The 18585-nt window shown below is 50.9% G+C and overlaps 1 long non-coding RNA gene and 1 other non-coding gene across 9 annotated transcripts in view; one reads left to right on the forward strand and one right to left on the reverse strand.

Annotated features, from left to right (window-relative positions):
• The first annotated feature begins 10369 nt into the window (after positions 1-10369).
• LOC140914428 (uncharacterized) overlaps positions 10370-18585 on the forward strand; it is a 110677-nt gene continuing 102461 nt past the window's right edge. For 4 of the 8 annotated variants that reach the window (XR_012159849.1, XR_012159852.1, XR_012159851.1 and 1 more), the window contains exons 1-2: positions 10370-10523; positions 15004-18353. This is a non-coding gene — a long non-coding RNA (uncharacterized lncRNA). Of the gene's footprint in view, positions 10528-10956; positions 11114-14485; positions 14823-15003; positions 18354-18585 lie in introns of those variants that run through there. The other 4 variants (XR_012159853.1, XR_012159850.1, XR_012159855.1 and 1 more) reach the window with 4 other exon arrangements.
• LOC140915405 (U2 spliceosomal RNA) lies at positions 17422-17612 on the reverse strand. Its single transcript, XR_012160147.1, has one exon. It is a non-coding gene; the product is annotated as a U2 spliceosomal RNA (small nuclear RNA).

Genomic DNA, 18585 nt, shown 5'->3' on the forward strand with positions numbered 1-18585 from the left:
CGAGGGAGTTCTCCAGGGGACGCAGGAGCGACTACGTGACCTTCGGGTAAGCGTGTTGTCTTTAGTGTGTGTGTTTGTGGTGTGTTCCCTGCTTGACTGACGTATATAGTGTGGTCTGTTTGTTTGGGGCACCCGCGTGCTGACTTGCTAGGCAAGTGGCCTGCTAGGCAAGGTTGAGAGCTTCTTAATGAGGCTTTGATCTCTTAAGCCCTTTAGCATCTATCAACCCTTAATGAGGAGGTGGGGCTACTCAGGGAGAACAGGGTTTAAAAATACTGCTTCTAACCGACCAGAGGAACTAGTGGACAGGAGCAGTTAACAGGATTTTTGTGAGGGAGTTCTCCAGGTGACAGAGGAGTGACTATGTGACCCTTGGGGTGAGTTTGTTGTCTGTCGTGTGTGTGTGTTTGTGGGGTGCTTGCTGCTTGACTGACGTACATAGTTGTGATGGGATCCCTGGGGTGCAACCTGGGACTGTGGGAGTGCTGTGCCCCCTTTTCTAACTAGCCTGGGTTGTCTCTCACAATGCCTTACTGGTGGCAAGCAGCAAACCCCTCCAGGTGCTGTTACTACTCAGTACAACCGCATGTGGAGCCCCTCACCCAGCTATACTGCATGAATGCTCCCAGAGCCACTCTTGAATCACACAGAGAAAGGCACCAGCCAAATCCCCAGCACTGTACCCCAGGAATATGCCATCTTGCACTGCTCAAGACCCTTGAGCAATGTAAGTTTATTACTTGGTTCACCACTTCATCAATGGACAATAGACATGCCCCAGCCTTTGTGACCTGAGCAGATTTACCAAGCACTTCAGGCAAACTCGCTGGTAAAGATAAACAGTAAAACATCTTTATGATTACAAAAGATGGATTTTAAGTGATTGCAAGTGATAGGCAAAAAGTCAGAGTAGTTACCAAAAGAAAATAAAAGATAAGCATGCAGTCTAAACTCTCAACCTATAGACTGGGTGACATCTAGATTAAGCAGTTTTTCTCACTCCACTGGATATTGCAGGTTGGTCACAGTCTGTCATATGCAGGCTTTTGCTCTTAGCCTCAGGACAATCTCTTCAGCTCCAGCTTTCTTGTTGGCTTAGCATAGGTAGGGGAGAAGAGAAAGGATGAAGCATGTGGCCACTGTGTTGTGTTTTAGACCCTTGGCCCCTGTGCTTGGAGAACACAAGTCCAGGCATATCTGGAGGGCATTGCTGAGTCACCAGGCAAGGTAGAGCAATTCCCCTGGTGTGGCCTTGTGCAAGTGAGTCTTTGCATTGTAGCTGGACAATGGCTATTGATGGTTGTTTGATACCCACCATGATGTTGGTTAGCTCCTTTGTTCTTGTCTTTGTTCTTGTCTGGGGCTCTAATATCTGGGCAATCCCACAGCATATTTTAGTGACAACCAGATAACACAATCTCATAACTTCATATGCACTAATAATATACTTATTTAGATAGAACAATGGCTTTCAGCAGATCATAACTTTTCCCCAGTACCTCACCTGGCATGCTTTAGATGAAATATCACAATTATATATACATGATGAATATGGGGAGTTACAGGGCGCTCCCCTCAAGATATAGAATGTCACAATAGTGTGCTCTGTTTGGTTGGGGCACTTGTGCTGTGCCTAACAGCCTGCTAGGCAAGGTTGAGAGCTTCTTTACCAGGCTTGGACCCCCAAGCCCTTTAGTGTTCATCACCCCTTAACGAGCGGGCGGGGCTACTCAGGGAGAACAGGGCTTTAAAAAACCTGTTCTTGAGCAACCAGAGGAGCTAGCAAACAGAAGCAGCTAACAGGGGAGTTTTGTGAGTGTGTGTGTGTGTGTGGGGGGGGGGGCGCTAGATACACTTCATTAATGTTCTTTAAACTTAAGACAATAAACAGCCCCGATAAAAACAACAATAAAGGAAACAGCTGCAGGAGTAAAAAGAGAATGCAGGCAGAAGTCCAGCCACAGAGTGGGGGCTGTCCAGTTTATTGCACTGAATGCAGCATGTATGATTATCTGCCCAATGGGTGGGTGGCATACATGTGCATTCAGTGCAAGGAGCTTCTGCCCCTCAGATATCATGTATGGGCTTTGGAGGCCAGAGTGGCTGAACTGGAGGAGCTAAGGAAGACAGAAAGGTACATAGATGAGACATTCCAGGACACAGTAGAATGGTCCCACCCCCAGGCTGACAGCCCCTGTGCTGTTGAGGAGGATGAAAGTCTCAGGGAAGGAGAACATCCAACTGGAGCAGAGGGACATGATCCCATAGTTGGGACCCTCCTCCCAGATGATGTCATGGTATCCTACTGAGGATACCCCTCTGAGGGAGGGAACTCCAGTTTTTAGGAAGGTTTCAGAGTAGCAGCTGTGTTAGTCTGTATTTGCAAAAAGAAAAGGAGTCCTTGTGGCACTAACAAATTTGTTAGTCTCTAAGGTGCCACAAGTACTCCTTTTCTTTTTAGTTATTAGGAAGAGACAGGTAATAGTAATGGGGGATTCAATCATTAGAAACATAGATAGCTGGGTTTGCGATGACCGGGAGAACTGCGTGGTGACTCGCCTGCCTGGTGCAAAGGTTGCAGGTTTCCCGAGACATCTAGATAAACGTATGTGTAGTGCTGGGGAGGAGCCGGTGGCTGTGGTACATGTAGGTCCCAATGACATAGGGAAGGATGGGAGAGAGGCCCTGGAGGCTAAATGTAGGCTGCCAGGTAAGAGATTGAAGTCCAGGACCTCCAAGGTAGCATTCTCTGAATGCTTCCAGTTCCATGCGCAGGGTCAGTCAGACAGGCAGAACTGCAGAGTCTCAATGCGTGGATGAGACAATGGTGTAGGAGGAGGGGTTTAGATTTATTAGGAACTGGAAAGCCTTTTGGGAAAGGGGGAGCCTATACAGGAAGGATGGGCTCTACTTAAACCAAAATGGAACAGGATGGCTGGCATGTCAAATTAAAAAGGTCGTAGAGCAGTTTTTAAACTAAGGGCTAGGGGAAAGCGGACAGGTGCAGAGGAGCATGTGGTTCGGACAGAGACATCCCTTAGGGCAGTGTTTCTCAACCAGGGCTCCATGTACTCCTGGGGGTACGCCGAGGTCTTCCAGGGTTTACATCGACTCGTCTAGATATTTGCCTAGTTTCACAGCAGGTTACATAAAAAGCACTAACAAAGTCAGTACGAACTAAAATTTCATACAGACAATGACTTGTTTATACTCCTCTCTACACTATTCACTGAAATGTAAGCACAATATTTATATTCCAGTTGATTTATTTTCTGATTATATGGTAAAAATATGGCAAAAGTCAGCACTTTTTAAGTAATAGTGTGCTGGGGCGCTTTTTTGTATTTTGATGTCTGATTTTGTAAGCAAGTATTTTTTACGTGAGGTGAAACTTGAGGGTACACAAGACAAATCAGACCCCTGAAAGGGGTACAGTAGTCTGGAAAGCTTGAGAGCCAGTGCTTTAGGGGAGGATCTATTAATGGAAATTCTCTATATCCAAGTAAGGAGGAGAGGATGGAATATGATAAAATACGGATAGGATCTGATGAGAAATGGTGAAATGAAAGAGTTCCATTCAATTACATCACATAATGGCAGACAGCCAAAAAGTGACAATTTTTTAAAGTGCTTATATACAAATGCTAGAAGTCTAAATACTAAGATGGGTGAACTAGGGTGCCTCCTATTAAATGAGGATATAGATATAACAGGTGTCAAGGTTCCGTCCCCACTCTGAACTCTAGGGAACAGATGTGGGGACCTGCATGAAAGACCCCCTAAGCTTATTCTTACAAGCTTAGGTTAAAAACTTCCCCAAGGTACAAACTTTGCCTTGTCCTGAACAGTATGCTGCCACCACCAAGCGTTTTAAACAAAGAACAGGGAAAGAGCCCACTTGGAGATGACTTCCCCCAAAATATCCCTCCAAGCCCTATACCCCCTTTCCTGGGGAAGGCTTGATAATAATCCTCACCAATCTGTACAGGTGAACACAGACCCAAACCCTTAGATCTTAAGAACAATGAAAAATCAATCAGGTTCTTAAAATAAGAATTTTAATAAAAGAAAAGGTAAAAGAATCACCTCTGTAAAATCAGGATGGTAAATACCTTACAGGGAAATCAGATTCAAAACATAGAGCATCCCTCTGGGCAAAACCTTAAGTTACAAAAAGACACAAAAACAGGAATATACATTCCATCCAGCACAGCTTATTTTACCAGCCATTAAACAAAAGGAAATCTAACGCTTTGGTGTCCCCCCTTTGTAAAACGATTACTAGCTAGATTACTTACTAACTAACAGTTGTAAGGCTGCATTCCTGATCTGTTCCTGGCAAAAGCATCACACAGACAGACGAACACTTTGTTCCCCCTCTCCCCCCCTCCAGATTTGAAAGTATCTTGTCTCCTCATTGGTCATTTTGGTCAGGTGCCAGTGAGGTTACTTTAGCTTCTTAACCCTTTACAGGTGAAAGGGTTTTACCTCTGGCCAAGAGGGATTTTATAGCACTGTATACAGAAAGATGGTTACCTTTCCCTTTATATTTATGACAACAGGCATCACAGAAACTTGGGGGAATGAGGATAATCAATGGGACACAGTAATACCAGGGTACAAAATATATCGGAAGGACAGAACTGGTCGTGCTGGTGGGAGAGCGGCACTATATGTGAAAGAAAGCATGGAGTCAAATGAAGTAAAAATCTTAAATTAACCAAACTGTACCATAGAATCTCTATGGATAGTAATCCCATGCTTGGATAAAAAGAATATAGAGGTAAAGACATATTGCGGATCACCTGACCAGGATAGTGATCGTGACTGTGAAATGCTTGGGGAGATTAAAGAGGCTATAAAAATAAAAACCTCAGTAATAATGGGGGATTTCAACTATCCCCATATTGACTGGATGGGGATCTGTCATCTCAGGATGGGATGCAGAGAGAAAGTTTCTTAACACTGTAAATGACTACTTCTTGGAGCAGCTTGTCCTGGAACCCTAAGAGGAGAGGCAATTCTTGATTTAGTTCTAAGTGGAACACAGGATCTGGACTGCTTGGTAACAGTGACTATAACATAAAATTTAACATCCCGGGGGATGTTTGTGTGGATAAAAATGAACTTCTTTGTCTGGTACTGGTGGATTTTTAAAAAGCTGGCTAAAGTAAGAATGTGGGATTCCACTCTGTGTTGTAAATACTTTCAATAGGCTGGTTAACTACTACTTGTCAGACTGAAGGGCCTTAGCGAGACAAAGGTGGGTGCAGTTATATCTTTTAGTGGACCAACTTCTGTTGGGGAAAGAAACAAGCTTTCAAGCTACACAGAGCTCTTCCCCAGGTCTGGGGCTATGTCTACATTAGAGACCTTACAGCTGCACCACTGAAGCTGCGCCACTGTAAGGTCTCCCGTGTAGCTGCTCTATACTGGCGAGAGAGCTCTCTCCCACCAGCATAATAAAACCATCCCCATGAGTGGCAGTAGCTATGTCGGCAGGAGGACATCTCCCACCAACATAGTGCTGTCCAGACCGGTGCTTCTGTCAGTGAAACTTATGTCAGTCAGGCCTGTGTTTATTTCACGCCCCTGACCGACAAAAGTTTTACCAACAAAAGTGCTAGTGTAGACATAGCCTGAGAAAGGTACTTGGTGTCACAGCAAAATACACGATTGAACAGAGAGTTTAGCATAAGTAGTTCGCACATAATCTAAGGGACCATTTTATTGTGCTGTAGCTATTTCAGTATAACTCCCCCTGTTCTAAATAAAAGCAGTTCTATTCCCAACTACTTACTCCACTTCCAAAGTTTTTCTCCTACAGCCATGCTGGTCAGTTTCCCCATGTAGACAGGCCCTGAGGCTCCTGTAGATATACAGTGATCCAAGTTGATGGGAGTGAGATCTGTAACATGTTCATTGGTGCTCCATTGGAACAAATTACCGAGGGCAGCGGTGGATCTCCATCTCTGGATGTCTTCAAGCCTGCAGGTCTTTCTGGGAGATAGACTTAGTCCCACATATGTTATTTGGCTCAGTACAGGGGCAAACGGATGAAATTCTATGGCCTGTGTTACACAGGCGGTCAGATCAAAAGATCCTATTGTCCCTTCTGCCCTTAAACTCTAGGAAGCCATTGTTGCAGCTTTGCCTAGAGAAAGGAAGGCAAAGGAACGTTTGAGATGAAGTCCCTCCCCAATAAATGGCACATTTTCAGCACTTAAGTAATTAAACTGGGAATCCCCAGAATCTTAACACTGGGTCTGTCTCTTCTCCGCTGAGGTAGAGCAGACCTGCCCCTCAGAAACACCTGGATTCTAATCTCCTCAGAGGCAGATCTCCATTCAGATCCCATGCAGCCCAGGAACAGGGGTGAGGGACCCTCCAACACATCACATGATCAGGGTGTGGAAACTGAACCTGACTCTTGGGTCAGTGATGGGGATGTGCTTGTAAATGCTCTGGAAACAGCCACATGGTGATAGATTCAGGTGATATGAACAAACATCTGGAACAGGTATCAGCATGCAGAATATGTGCCTTTCTGACTCTGGTGTACTCTGCTCTGCTCTGCTAGCAAGAATGGGAAGGGGAGGGATTTGGCTGGGCATTCTTCTGTCTGTGCTTTGTGAAATGGAGTATTTCCAATTCTCCTTTCAACTGACAAGTCTTGGCTCAAGGGACTTGATTGTGTCAGGAGTATGAGATCAGGCCCTTAAATACAGATATTCATTCCTTGATACAGGGAAGAAAATGATGTGTGCCATAGTGGGACAGTGTAAATTTGCAATTCACAGGGTTGACAGTTCCCTTCTGGATACCTGCTTTTGACCCTATGACCTCACTCTTGTTCCTGTTTTCTCTTTTGTTGCCCCCCTGTATTTATTTGACCCTGGGTCCAGTAGCTCGTCCCCTTAGTCTCGGGGGAGGTCTCCCACTGGTCCCGGGAACACAATATGGTAGAAACTCAAAGTTAGAAATGTGCCTTGGGAAATGGAGGTTGTTTGTAACTCTGAAGTATTTGTAACACTGAACAAAACGTGACGGGTGTTCTTTCAAAAGTTTACAACTGAACATTGATTTAATACAGCTTTGAAACTTTTCTGTGGAGAAGATTCTGCTTTTAACATCTTAATTTAAATGAAACAAGCACAGAAACAGTTTTCTTACCTTTGTCAAATCTTTTTTGAAAACTTTCCCTCTTATTTTTAGTAGTTTACATTTAACACAGTACTACTGTACTGTAATTGCTATTTCCACCTCACCCCACCCCCCGCTTTTTTTTGTCACTGCTGCTGCTTGATTGCATACTTCTAGTTCCAAATACGATGTGTGGTTGACTGATCAGTTTGGTGCTCCTAACTTTGAGGTTCTACTGTAGATACAGGGTTAACGGTCTAATGTCATCATCACGTTGCAGTGAAGGGGCTGGCTTCATGCAGATTGCTTGAGCCTTTCTCTGTTAAGGCTGAATAGTATAATAATATAGCTGAGCGCACTCCATAGCGAGTCTTCTCCTACCTCGCAGCGACAGGACCTGGAATCACTGAGAGCTTGGTTATGTAATAGAGCCTCAGAACTCAACCTTTATATTATGGCTGAAGACAGTAGTGGCTGTGAGAGATGCTGTCCTGGGAGCAGTACTAACTTCTGACTGCAAACCAAGAGTGGAGGACAGTAGCAGGAAAAGGAGGGAAGTGGTGTGCTAAAGGAATATTTGTTCACAGGACTGTCAGATCTGCAGGTGGGGAAACTGAGGCAAAGGACATTGCCCAAGGTACTGTGGAAGTGGGGGTTTTGCTGAGTATTCATTCACCCTGCAGTTGGTTTATTGTTTCCTACATTAATGCTGTTCCTTTTCTCGTATTAGTTTTCTTTGTTTCATACACAGTTACTGAGGGCTTGCGAGAGAAGATTTGCCTGTTAAGGGTACCTAAGGAGGGGGATTTAGTTTTCCCCAGGCTTCTTGAGTGTGTTTGTTAATTTCAAGAGGAGCCTTTAGATATTTCTACTGGGTCCTTGCTGCTACTGACGACACCTGGCAGAAGGGATCCCTTAGTAACTGGTCTCTATGGAATGATTGCAGTTGCCCCAGACAGGGCAGAGCGGTGCTGGCCCAAGGAAGAGGAAACCCTCCTGCATGGTGGAGAAAGAAGCCAGGATGTTCTGAGCCCCTTGGCTGAAGGCTGGACAGTGCAGGACAGGATGCTGCATGGCAGCGGAGGGAGACTGGACTCTGGGTGAGAGATAGTATGGGGGAAAATAAACAGTGAATGGGGGCCTCTTGTCCTATGCAAGGATCTCTTACGTTGACCCTAGGGAGAGGTCTCTTCCCCCATCCCATAGATGGATTCTCACCCACCCCAGTCCCACTATTCCTGTGCACTTGCCGATGACCTTGCTCAGAATCCTCTATGACAGTATAGGTGGGCCTGAAGCATCCATGCTTTCCCCTAGAGAGGGATTCTCAGCCCTCCCCAGTCCCTACGCACGAGTACCTGTAGAGTCCCCCTGCTTCCCCGCAGAGGGAGGGTGGGGTCCTTAGTTTTTCCGAGCTAAAGGATCACCCTGCATAGAGCCCCCTGGTGCCCACCAATATCCCCTGCGCAGCCCCCGAAACAGGGGTCTCTATAGTCCCTTTGCTGCCACCGGCTGGCCACCTGGCGGGAGAAGCGCACGCGCAGTAAGTTCCCGCAGCCCCTTCACAGGCGCGACCCCGGCGATATCCCCTCCCCCTTGTCGAGCCAGAGGCCTGCTGAGCGCCTATTGGTCCGGGCGGCGGAGGGGCGGAGCAGAACACACCAGTCGCGAACGCGGCCGTGCGTTTAGAAGCAGGGTGAGGCGGGTGCGAGTGGGCCTCCTGCGGGGCTCGCTACGCCCCGTTCGCAGCGAGGGGAGAGGCGCGCTGGGAGGGGTCAGACCAATTGATGCGCTCCCCGGGGTACCCCCCTCTGAGCTCCCCCCCGCCAGGTGGCTGAGCCCGGGCTACCCGCCCTCTGAGTCCCCCCCCCCCGGCCAGGTGGCTGAGCCCGGGCTACCCGCCCTCTGAGTCCCCCCCGGCCAGGTGGCTGAGCCCGGGCTACCCGCCCTCTGAGCCCGCCCCCCCCCCCGGCCAGGTGGCTGAGCCCGGGCTACCCGCCCTCTGAGTCCCCCCCCGGCCAGGTGGCTGAGCCCGGGCTACCCGCCCTCTGAGCCCGCCCCCCCCCCGGCCAGGTGGCTGAGCCCGGGCTACCCGCCCTCTGAGCCCGCCCCCCCCCGGCCAGGTGGCTGAGCCCGGGCTACCCGCCCTCTGAGTCCCCCCCGGCCAGGTGGCTGAGCCCGGGCTACCCGCCCTCTGAGCCCGCCCCCCCCCGGCCAGGTGGCTGAGCCCGGGCTACCCGCCCTCTGAGTCCCCCCCGGCCAGGTGGCTGAGCCCGGGCTACCCGCCCTCTGAGCCCGCCCCCCCCCGGCCAGGTGGCTGAGCCCGGGCTACCCGCCCTCTGAGCCCGCCCCCCCCCGGCCAGGTGGCTGAGCCCGGGCTACCCGCCCTCTGACCCCGCCCCCCCCGGCCAGGTGGCTGAGCCCGGGCTACCCGCCCTCTGAGCCCGCTCCCCCTCCGCGCCAGGTGGCTGAGCCCGGGCTACCCGCCCTCTGAGCCCGCTCCCCCTCCGCGCCAGGTGGCTGAGCCCGGGCTACCCGCCCTCTGAGCCCGCCCCCCCCCCCGCCCCGCCAGGTGGCTGAGCCCGGGCTACCCGCCCTCTGAGCCCCGCCCCCCCGGCCAGGTGGCTGAGCCCGGGCTACCCGCCCTCTGACCCCGCCCCCCCCCCGCCAGGTGGCTGAGCCCGGGCTACCCGCCCTCTGACCCCGCCCCCCCCCGCCAGGTGGCTGAGCCCGGGCTACCCGCCCTCTGACCCCGCCCCCCCCCGCCAGGTGGCTGAGCCCGGGCTACCCGCCCTCTGAGCCCCCCCCCCCCCGCCAGGTGGCTGAGCCCGGGCTACCCGCCCTCTGACCCCGCCCCCCCCCCCCGCCAGGTGGCTGAGCCCGGGCTACCCGCCCTCTGAGCCCCCCCCCCCCCCCCGCCAGGTGGCTGAGCCCGGGCTACCCGCCCTCTGAGCCCCGCCCCCCCGGCCAGGTGGCTGAGCCCGGGCTACCCGCCCTCTCAGCCCCCCCCCCCCCCCCCGGCCAGGTGGCTGAGCCCGGGCTACCCGCCCTCTGACCCCGCCCCCCCCCCCGCCAGGTGGCTGAGCCCGGGCTACCCGCCCTGTGAGCCCCGCCCCCCCCCCGCCAGGTGGCTGAGCCCGGGCTACCCGCCCTGTGAGCCCCGCCCCCCCCCGCCAGGTGGCTGAGCCCGGGCTACCCGCCCTGTGAGGAGGCCCCTCTTCCCCAGTGGGCGCCGGCGCTCTGGCTGACCAGACCCCTCTGTCTCCGGCGAGAGACACGCTCTGCGCTGCGGGGACAGAGCCTGGCCACAGGGTCCCGGCCTGGGGCTCGGTCCCGGGGGAGCCGCTTTGGCCGTTGGAATTCTCCCTTCGGAGCAGGAGGTAGGTGAGGTCCCAGCTGCCATTGGACCAACTTCCCGGGGGGAGACACGCGGTGGAGCGCGCGCCTCTCGCTCCCTGCCGCCCGGACCTGCCCGTGCCGGGGGGGGACAATGGCAAAGTTTGGCTCGCAGACTCTTCTCCCCCCCCACCCCAGCGGAAAGCAGCGGCCTCCCAGCTGTTGCTCCTACGTGGGGGGCGCAGCTCGGAGGCGCCGGCTGCTGGGGGGGGGGCGAGCATGTGGCCGAGCGGTGCCAGCAAACCCTGGCAGAAATCTGGGGGGGGGGGCACCTGACCGTAACTCGTCCCCCATCACCTCTGCTGGCATCGCTCGGGGAGGTGGATGAAGGGCAGCGGCGGGAGAACCGCCCCTGCCGCCCCGCTGAGTGGCCAGGCTGAAGTGCTGCCGCGGGGCAGCTGCAGCGGCTCCGTGTCGAGATCGGGGAGGCCGGACCTGACTCCGGTGTGACTTGAGGGGCTCAGAATTCGCTCTGTTTCCCTTCCGATGTGAAGGCGAATAAGGAAGGAAACCCTGTTACCTGATCACAGCTCCTGGGTTGTCTGTGATCCTGGGACTGCCCTAAGGAATCCAGGTAAACCGCAATCGGTCGAGGTACTTATCCGGCCCCCGCCGCCGCAGTCTCTGTGCACCTCGTGATTCTATCGCTGCACTGCTTGTGAGGTGGGGAAGTGTTGTTCTTCCTTGATAGGGGCCCTGGGAAATTAAATGACGAGCCCAGGGTCACCTAGGGAACTTGGTCCAGATTCTTAAAGGTATTTAGGCACTTAACTCGCATTGAAATCAGTGGGAGTTAAGCATCTAAATACCTTTGAGGTCCGATCTGGGCCTCTGTGGTTGAGTTAGGAATAGAACCAATGACTTCCCAGGCTCAGTTCAGTACCCTACCTACTAGACCTTCCTTTTCTCCCACTTGAAATGAAGCCAGCAGTTACACCGGGCCTCCCCGGGGGCTAACTTTTATACATGTGCATGTTTTTTCAGTCGCACATGGATCATGGGTGTGATTTAAATCCACAGCCAAGACCTGTTCTGCTTAACTACAGGCATAAACTACCCAAGGAGACAGGACCCAGTTCCTCCTTGTATTGGTGGTGTCCTGGAAATGAGCTGATCTGTCCCTGCTACCTCTACTTTATGGCTGTTGTGGCCTCCCAAGAGCTGGTGGGGAAAGGGGAGGCGCCTGGGGTATTATTTAAGTTGGGATTCTCCCTATGGGGATGAGGTAATTCAGTCTTTGGCAGCAGGGGAGTAGCGGCAGGAGCTCTGAAAGACGATGATCCTGGTGAGTGCCCACAGAGATGTGTGGAAAGGGGACTATTCTGGCTATAGTTGGTGGGACGTGTCTATTGTTTGTTAAGCTCCTGTGTCTGTCTCATTTATGGCTAATTTTAGCCCTTCCCTTTGGGTGATTTAGGTTTCCTTTTTGGGGGGAGGGGCGGACAGAGATAAGTGTGCCAAGAATAAATGGTTAGTGCCAACAGTGTATTTCGCATTGGCAAAAGTAAACAAGAGTAGGGCCAGGTGCACGCTACAGACTTACATCGGCATAACTGCGTTGCTCAGGGATGTGAAAAATCCGCTGCAGCCGTGGCACCAACAGGCGCGCAGCGTAGCTGCTGTTTGTCTGCAGGAGAGAGCTCTCCCGCAGACCCAGCAATTCCATCCCCAAGGAGCAGCAGCAGCAGCAGCTCCTGCACACACCCCGCTGTTCACACGGGCGCTTTTCATAGTTAAACTTCTGTTTTTCCTGAGCGTTGGTGGGTTTTTTTATTGTTTTTGTTTTGTTAACACCCCAGAAAGACAAGTTCCAGAGTAGACAAAGCCTCAGAGTTTCACTGCTTGCTAAGTACAAGGTGGAATAGATTGTTTAGCGTAGTTAGCACATTTCAAGGGCCCCTTCAAGGTGAAGTGGCCTGTTAACACTCCTCCCGTCACAGGAAAGAAAGTAAAGGGGTGGAGGAGAAAGCAGTTGGGGGAGGCTGTTAGTGGTTTACAGATTGTAGTAAATAAACCATCAACCCAGTATCTTTGTTCGGTCCAGGATTTTTAGTGTCTAGCAAAGTTATGAATTTCAACTCCCAGGCCCGTCTTTTTGAAAATGTTGTGCAGGTTTCCTTTGAGGATGAGGGCTGATAGATCACATACAAGAGTGATTGTTCTGTGAGAAGAAAAGGAGTACTTGTGGCACCCACAGATGATGTGGTGGTCTTGTCCTTTCATTTTCCTGTTAATTTGTGAGCATAGTGATTCTCTGGTTTCACCCACATAGTTGTTGTTGGGGCATTTAGTGCACTGGATGAGGTAAACCACATGTTGTGATTGGAATTGGCATGTGTAGGACCCATGGATCTTGAAAGGTGTGTTGTGGAGTGTGTTGATCATTGTAGCAGTGGAGATGTGTCTGCAGGTTTTGCGTCTGGTGCTGCTGTGAGTTGGTGTGTCCTGGTTTGTGGGGAGCTTGCTTCTGATGATGAGCTTGGAGAGATTAGGGGTTGTTTTGAAGGCCAGAAGTGGGGGTTCAGGAAAGATTTCTTTCAAGATGGGGTTTCTATCAAGTATGGGTTTTAGTTGTTTGTTACCCCATATGGGTTGCAGTGTAGGGTGTAGTAGGTGACCACTAGGGGTGTGCGGTCGGTGGGGGTTTTATTTCTGTATTGAAGCACGTTTCCTTGGTGTATCTGGGTGGCCCATTCCATGATGCGATGTACTTCTGTGGTGGGGTGTCCCCCTTTGGCGAAGGCGGTTTTGCGTGTGTTAAGGTGCCTGTCCCGGACTGTCTCCTCAGAGCATATTCTGTGGTATCTGAGTGCCTGCCAGTAGACAACAGATTGCTTGGTGTATTCTGGGGTGATTTCCGGATCTGTGAAGATAGGTGTGGTGGTCCGTGGGTTTCCTCTCTGTAGTTGTCTGTAGGGTTCCGAGCGTTGGCAAACACTGTCCTCTGTGTGTACTTGCTTGTCCAAAGGGGAGTGGGTGGGGTGGCACCAGTGGGTTTCGGAGTTCAGGGAATATCTGGTGTGTGGGGCTCTTGGCACCTTGCAGGATCAAGGCCTTTGAGTGTATTTGTAATGTAAGGAGAGCGTTCTTGTTGGTCAGAGGGACATTTCTGCAGGTTATCAAATGGAACACACTTCTGTGTAGACCTGAGTAATGGGGTTGGGGGGAGGGGGAGAAACTTACCTGTGGGCACCTTATTCCACCGTTGCCCATTCTGGGGCTTCTCCCACCTTTCTGTCGACAGCTGGTACTGGCCACAGTTGGAGACAGGGCTAGTGGAATTGCAGGGAACTCCTTTGTATTGTTTTTGTGTAAAGTCAAAGAAGCAGCTTGGAGGAAAGGGACCTGAGAGCCCTCTGTGGCTATTCGGCTGCAGAGAAGCCAGTGGACTGACTGGTTTCACTTCTCAGAAGTTATTAGCAGGTAGCAAGGAATGTTTGAAAGCTACTCAACTGCATGCAAAGCTCAATAAAGACTCTTCTAGTTGTTCTCTGAACCTAAGTGGGAGTGGGACCACATGTTTGGGTTTCAGAGGGGTTGTTCTGTTTAGGGGACAACTGAACTATTTTGTTCTTAGGTAAAAGATCAGTGACTGGTGGGTGCCGGTGCCCTGCGTAACTATACAGGAAGATCACCACAGCATTCTCTCCCATCCCCCCAAGTGCAGAAGGTGTTACTCACCTAATTTTTCTAACCTGGAAAAGTCTGATATCTAGTTTTATGTCCCCCTGCCCCGCTCAAAGGAGCCGGGGGAACAGACTAAGGTCTGTGGAGCAAAGGCTGCTTCTCAAGCTATGTCTGTGCTGTGCCTGACACAATGGATCCGTAACCTCAACTGGGTTCCCAGGTGCTACTGTCCTATTAATATTAATACTACTACTAATAAAGGCTCCAACCCCGTAACTCTGCTCGCCTACCTCTTTCCTGCCTGCAGTTTTTGTTGTAGAACTTGAATCCTTGGTGCCACGGAGCTCCTTGGCCCCCACTGACTCTGGGAGGGGAAGATGCAGAAATCTAAAATTAACATATGCGCTTGGAACAATGCTGGTCTTTCAGACTCTGCAAGTGTGAGAATACTTCCCTTATCAATAGTGCTTTTCAACCAGTCATCTGGTATCAGTCCGGCTCCGTGAGATGGAACAGGATCTAGCTCCTGTCTTTGGTACTTAGTGGATCCCCATTACAATAGTATTTGAGCCCCTCGCAATCTGCAGGGCCTGGCTGTTGTTCCCTCTTTACAGGTGGGGAACTGAGGCACAGGGAAGCGAAGCGACTTACCGAAGGTAACAAAGGGAGTCTGTGGTGGAGCAGGGAACTGCACCCAGATCTCCTAAATCACAGGCTGGTGCCCCACCGCAGCTCTGCATCTTACAAAGAGAGACACCACACCCTAAGCCAACACACAGCTCAATTTTTTTTTCCCTCTTTTTCTCTCCTCCCCCGCCCCCCGTTCCTCACTGGTAGTTTCCCGGAGGGGACGTACGCCGTTCCTGGAGGTACCGCAGTACCAGGTCGATGTGTGGCGTGGATGGAGCAAGCTCCTATTCCGTCTCCCTGGCAGAGCAGAGCTCAGTACATCCGGAAAGGTGCATATTTTGCACAATGCCATGTGTTCCAGTTGTTTGTTCCTATCTCCTGAATCTACCACCCTGTGACTTTCTGTGGCGCATGCAGGAGAAGATCCCCATAACAGAAAAGAGAAGTCAGGTTCCGTTTCCACTGCCTTATCGTGTGATGTGCTGGAGAGCTGCTTATCCCTGTTCCTGCGCGGCATGCGCTCTGAATATAAATCTGTCACTGGGGAAATTAGAATCCAAAGAGCTTCTGAGGGGCAGGTCTGCTGTAGCTCTGTGAAGAAGAGACCGAGACTGTTAAGACTCTGGGGGTTCCCAGTTTGATATTTAAGTATTGGAAAATGTGCCATTTATTGGGGAGGGGCTGTCATCTCAAAGGTTCCTTTGCCTTTCCCTCCCTTCCTTTCGCTGCCTCTCAGACTAGGTAAAGCTGCAACAATAGATTCCTACATTTTAAGGGCAGCAGGGACAATGGGATCATTTGATCTGACCGCCTGTGTAACGCAGGCCATAGAATTTCATCCATTTTCCCCTGTACGGAGCCAAGTAACGTGTTGGACTACGTTGGCATGCAGGCCTGATGGCTGGAGAGAGGGAAAATACAACACTGCCCTCAGCAGTTTCTTCCAGTGGGGCACCAGTGAACATGCCAAAGCTATCAACTCCGTCACTTGGGAGCCCTGCAGCTTTAGGTGCTTGTCTGCATGGGAATAGTTCCTGCCATGGCCATAGCAGAATAGCTTTGGAAGCAGAGTAGTCATTTTTGGGAATAAAGTTGTTTTTATTTGGAACGGTGTCCGGGGGTTATACTGGAAGAGCTACAGCGCAGTGCTTACTCTGCTTCTAGGAGGCCAGTCAATTCCCCCATGTAGACAAGCCTTTAGACTGCAGGTTTTGTGGGTCCCAACAGCCAGCTCTGCTCAGTCTCCAGAGCTCACTTCATTTTGGCAGCTTTCTCTTTCTCCCTCCCTCCCCCGTTGGGGCGATGGAGCTCTGGCGCCACCTGCTGGTCCTGATTTCAAAGCTGGAGGGGGAAACAACTCTCGAGCCCCTGAGCCCTGGTCTACGGTTCCAGCCTATGTTGCTATAAAATGCATTGCCTGAGCGACGCATTATATCGACCTAGCCCCCCGCTCACCCCCCCCCCCCGTGTAGACTGGTTTCTACTAGGGAGAGCGCTACCGCTTCTCTGGGAGGGGAAGCACCTATGCTGACGGGAGAAGCTCTTTCAGTGGCACAGGTAGCCTCTCCACTAAATGCTTCAGGGGCCCAGCTGCAGCGCTGTAAGTGTGAGCACCTGCCTGGGATAAATCAATTGCCACAAACCAGCCTTTCCCAGAAGAAACAACGAGGAGTCCTTGTGGCACCTTAGAGACGAAAACATTTATTTGGGCTCACTTCATCAGATGCAAGGAGTGAAAAATACAGTAGGCGGGTATAAATATACAGCCCATGAAAAGATGGGGGGGTGGGGGGGAGTCAGGGCTAACGAGGCCAATTCCCAACAGTTGACAAGCAGGTGTGAATATCAACAGAGGGGAAATTACTTCTTGTAGTGACCCAGCCCCTCCCAGTCTTTATTCAGGCCTAATTTGATGGTGTCAAGTTTGCAAATTAATTCCGGCGCTGCAGTTTCTCGTTGACTCCTCTTTGTTTTGCTGATGCAGACTCACAGGGCTACCCCTCTGAAACCTTTCACAGAAGAGTAACACTGAGCCCTTCACAGCTGTAAAGCACATCACAAACACTGCACTCCTCCGAGAGGAGGTAAATAGTTTAATCTTCGCTCTGCAGAGCCATTTGAAAGGGGCAGCCACCTGAAGTGTCCTGTCCCAAGCCACATCGTAGGAACCAGAAGTTAAATATGAGTGTTTTGAACGTCTGTTACAGAGGATGGGGCCCCTGGGTGCAGTACCACACCTGCTGCCTTCACTTGAGCTTACAAACCGAAACACATAGACCGGGTCTGTTGGGTGGGGAGAAGAATAGGACCTGTCTATATAATCATAATGCAATTTTTTTATATATATATAATATTGAAGGTCACATGTATATAAAGAAGTGTCTCCCTGATAAACCCTTATTCATGCCTCCTCCTGTTGAAAGTACTCACTGCGCAAAGTAGAGTCCCAGCTTTTGAAATAATTCTCTAGTAACACCTCACCTCTCTGGACTCACAAAATTACAACAGAAATTTTGATAAATAAGCCAAGAGACTGAATGCTTGAGAATAAAACTGTTGTGAAGACCGGTTTACAGGGCAGAGTTCAACTGAGTCTGTTTTTCAACCACAATAGTCTCCCCAGGGGGGAGGTGCACCGTTCCTGGAGGTACTGCAATACCAGGTCGATGCGTGGAGTGGATGGAGCAAGCTCCTATTCCATCTCCCTGTTTCAAAAATCCATTTAATATATAGTCCTCAGATAGAGGACGTATCAGATATTAAACTGATAAGAACAGATACTACACTTGATCTTAGCCAAAAGGCCGAGAAGCGATACTTTTTCGTTCAACAATTATGCAGCCCTCCCATTCCTACAGCTCTCTAGATGACGGTGACAGATGCCGCTGAGCGCCACTAACGCCATAGTAATTCTTTGACCACTTCAAATCTAATCCTACTTCCTTTGCCTTAGCGCTCCCTTTTTACCAGTCAAAGCAAACCGCCTCCTGCCTGAAAATTCAGCTTCAAAACGAATAAATTCCTCCAGCTTGTTAGCTGTCGCCTTGTCACTCGTTTCTCTGCCTGAAAGATACTCTCTATTTGCATGAAGCCGGCCCCTTCGCTGCAACGTGCTGACGACATCGGGTTGCTAACCCTATCGTTGCAAGTTTAGACTCGGTGCCCTGCTTGCGCCCCCTGCAGCACACGTGACTCAAGCCATTTTTTTTTTTACATTCATGGTTGATGCAGCAAACCCCGAAATGCCAGAACTGTCAACTGCCAAGCCTAGATGTCCTGGGGCTCAGCCCTGGGAAGCCCTGGCACGAATTAAGCCCTGATATTTACCCTGCTCAAGTGTCTGAGCCTGAACACCCGACGCCAACAAGTCTGTAGTCCCAGCACAGAAGAGAGACAATTTAGCGAAAGAGAGGTTTGTGTCTTGGTGTAAAGGGCACAAGGCAGGATGGGAGGCGCTGCAAGATTATTGCTCTTCGCTCCGCACAGCTGAGGGATGATGGTCATTCTGCAGATAACAGGCAGGCTATTACTGAGGGAGGGTCAGACCGGATCTGTAGGTAAGCCCTCTGTGTCTTTTTGTTCTGTGTTGGAACCATGGGGGCCTCCTCCCTCACTGGGGCTCCCAGGCACTCAAGGAATAAATAAATAAGCAAAACCAGTATTTTAGTACTCCACATAAAAGTAATTGAAACAGAGTTTGGGTTGCATTTCACTGAGGCTACGTCAGTAAAACGTTTGTTGGTCAGGCGTGTGAAAAAAACACCGACCCCCCGACATACGTTTCCCAGA

This window comes from Lepidochelys kempii, chromosome 7 (genome assembly GCF_965140265.1).
Source record: "Lepidochelys kempii isolate rLepKem1 chromosome 7, rLepKem1.hap2, whole genome shotgun sequence".
Classification (NCBI taxonomy): domain Eukaryota; kingdom Metazoa; phylum Chordata; order Testudines; family Cheloniidae; genus Lepidochelys; species Lepidochelys kempii.